The sequence below is a fragment of the Acanthisitta chloris genome, unplaced genomic scaffold (genome assembly GCF_000695815.1).
Source record: "Acanthisitta chloris isolate BGI_N310 unplaced genomic scaffold, ASM69581v1 scaffold36740, whole genome shotgun sequence".
NCBI lineage: Eukaryota > Metazoa > Chordata > Aves > Passeriformes > Acanthisittidae > Acanthisitta > Acanthisitta chloris.
In genome coordinates, this window is record NW_008651770.1 from 4,378 (window position 1) to 7,902 (window position 3,525).

A 3,525-nucleotide genomic window follows, 5' to 3' on the forward strand; every position below is an offset into this window, starting at 1 on the left:
CCTGCTTGAATTACTTCTCAGCAGGGCAGAAGCCAACAATGTTCTTGGAAAGAAAAGCACACTTCTAAGGTGTTCTCATGCAATCTCTGCAGCTTGTTGCTGTCTGTGCTGGGAGTCAGTGGCAGTGCACAGCTGATCTCTGTGCACAACGTGAGCACTGACAGCAGCAGGACCTGGCAGCCCTGGAGCCATGGACACAACCCAAAAGGGATGAGACAGCAAAATGGCACAGGGCATGTGGACAGCAGAGCTGGAGCAATCCCTGCTTGCTGTGCAGGGACATTTCTTTGGGTATATCCTGCTCTGCTTTCCCAGCAGCACACTGAGATGTGAGGACACAGCTCAATTAAACACTGTCCCATCAATAATCAAACCAATCAGGTATTTGTGCAGGAAGCACTGCAAAGGTTCCTCTGGTTTCTACACTGGTTCTACAGGAGGAATCTCTTCGGGATCATCAGACACACACCTCCCTGCTGTGCTCTCCTGGGTACTGACAGTGTGGGGAGCCTGCAGGAGCCATGAGGAGTGCAGGCAGCTCTAGGCCAGCAGAAGACACTGTGCTGTGATTAGCTGCTCTCTTTGGGACACCTGCGGCATGCAGTGGTGGCTCTGAGGCATCCCAGCAGCTCTTCTAAGCCAAGAGCCAGAAATGTTGTGTCTCCCTGGAATCCTCCACCAGGAAATGATAGATAGCAAGGTCAAACAGAGCTTCTAAGCCTTGTTTGGCATCACAGAATGGTTTGGCTTGGAAAGGATCTTAAAGAGCATCTCATTCCACCCCCTGCCATGGGCTGGGACACCTCCCACTAGCCCAGGTTTCTCCAAGCCCCATTCGACCTGGCCCTGGACACTTCAGTACCAACACTGCAGTTGTTATTACTTCAGGTTTACATATGCAAAACCAATGACATATATGCGTATCCTACAAATTTGGGCCTTCACATGGACAGAGACACTAAATGTCTGTAGCCGGAATGCCATTAGTACTATGAAATGTAGTATTTTCCGGAGGAATCCTATAGCTGAGGTTGGCATCAGCATTAACTCTCTTCCAGTTACCCAAGCACAACCAGAGACTGGGACAGCCTCAGCTTGCACCAATTCAACAGATGAATGATCACTTCTTTCCAGGCACTTGTAGCTGCTGATTCACTCTGAATCCTTCCAGCTCTCAGGCAATACTCCCAGCAGGCAGAGTCCAGGGACACAGACCTGATTGCAGCAGCAGAGCTCAGCTTCTCCTGCACAAATCAGAGCTCCTCACCTGGATCCAGACTCAGCCAGGGAGAATTCACTCCACCTCTGTGCCATCCCAGCAGAAAACATCTCGCCCAGCCCCAGAGTATGTGCAGAAGACATAAATCACTAGTTTCTGAGCTCAGGTTTGTTTTCTGGTAGTTAGGGAGACATAAATTAGATACCTTGTAAATATTACTGATGACTCAGGTCCTTCTCACTAGGAGAAAAGCAGCTGTGTAAGGACAGCCTGAGGAGGACAATCCTAAGCAATTTTAACCAGTGTGGCAGCTCTGCTGAATATACAAAGTTATCCAGGCCAAGACGGGATATTCCCTCCAGGAAAAGAAAATTGAAAGCAGATTATCAGCTAATACAGGAAAACCTGTAAATTTCCTTGGATTATTTATTGGATTATTACTTTCTTGTATTATTTTCTTTCTTATATTTTTTCTTCTGTTATTTCTTTTTTTTTTAATTCCCCAAAGCAGAAATTTAGAACAACAAGGCTGGAAAATAGCTGAAGAGTAGATCAAACCCATAGATTTATCATTTTGGAGGCTGCCAGGGTTGCCTTGTGCAAAGGTAATTGCACCAGGAAAGCAAGATGATGTGTGGCAGATGCCACAAGAAAGTTCTCCCAAACTAAGTACATTCCCAAGGGGAAGTTCCTGCCATTCCCCTCCCAGGACTACACCAGTGAAATAATTTCACTCCCACCTTCCCTGTAAAGCAATAGCAACTGCTCCTAGGGCAGAGAGGAGTCACAGCAGGTTAGTTAACTGGACAGCCAGTGATATCACCTGCTATCAGAGCAGGGTAGGGAGGTGTGAAAAGAAGGGTTTGGGGGGAAAATTCTTCCTGCAGAACATGTTTGCACTGTAAACCTCTGTGAGCTGCACAGTGTGCAGGGACTGGGACTCATAAGGGGGTAAATGCAGGGGTTGGGAGGCATTGGGAGCTCTGGGAGAGGTGGAGAGCACCGGCTCTGCTTCCCCTGTATGTCATGCGAGTGAAGAAGGTCTACAACAGCCCAAGAGGCAAAAAGGAACCTCACAAACTTCCCAGAAGAGCTTCTCTTGTATAGAAGACAATGCAAAGTGAGCTCAGAGCTGCTCAAGTGGAGGATTTCAGTGCCACATGTCTCCAGTTCTGCACAAACACTGACTGTGACCTGCCAGAAAGGCTTATCTGTCTCCAGTGCTGCTTCCTTTTATAGCATGGGAGTGAAGAAGGTCTTCTAGAACACCCCAGGGGGCAAAAGGGAACCTCACAAACTCTCAAGGAAAGCTTCCCTTGTATAGATGACAATGTAAATTGAGCTCAGACCTGCTCAAGTGGAGGATTTCGGTGCCTGATGTCTCAAGCACTGACTGTGAGCTGCCAGAAAGGCTTATCTGCCTCCAGTGCACTTCTTGCATCCTTTACATCTCCTTAAACCATGACATATCTTTGTGCTTGTTAAGAAAGACACAGCCTCAAGCCTCATGTTAGGATTCAGTGTAAGGAATCATGAATTTTCCACCCATTCTGCTTCTTGCCAATATAATTGGTGCTGTTCTATGCCTCACTTTCTCTCCTTGAAAGTCCTTGGAATAAGGGAGGAGAGAGACTTGCTCTGGCTCTAGCTGTCTGCAAATAGAAGCACAATCTGGCTCATTTGGGGATGAGGAATAAGGTAAAGAGAAACAGCTCTTCCTCTGGCACAGATGTCAGGGCTTAGCCACAAAGGGAAGGAAACATCTGCTGTGAGAAACCTTCCAGAATAAATCTCTATTTGCTCATTCATCAGCTACTGTTCAATAATATATATACACAGATATATATATATTAAACTCCCAAAATCACTGCAGAGGAATTGACAATCTGCAAAGCTGAACAGAAGAGCTGATGTTTTATTAGACACATATTGCCTTTAAGGATGTTTTTCCATGATAAATCACATTATTCCTGTTAAAACTCAAGGAAAAGCATTGGAAAAGTTCAATCTGCTGAGACACTTCTGAGTGAGACACTTCTCACTCAAGGATCAAGTAAATGGACACAACTTTGGAGACATCAAGGGTCTTATTTAGGCTGGTGACAAAGAGCTTGAGGAGTGAGAATCCCAAATATTCACAGGGAATGTGTTGCCACCATGGATGGATAACAGCCTGGATTCAATACTAAGCCTCTTTTCCTGCAAATCATGAAGAATTCTGCTACAAACTGCTCTTATGGCACCCTGAGGCCAAGAGAAGCTGCAGGCACTGGGCATTCCCTGCCATTAAGAGACTTTTTAGTTCA

General features: G+C 46.1%; 1 protein-coding gene across 1 annotated transcript in view; it reads right to left on the reverse strand.

The window, feature by feature from the left end:
- The window catches only part of LOC103802089 (calcium uptake protein 1, mitochondrial-like), a gene marked incomplete at both ends in the record, with an annotated part of 7,658 nt that overhangs the window by 2,963 nt on the left and 1,170 nt on the right, over positions 1–3,525 (reverse strand). The window lies entirely within an intron of this gene.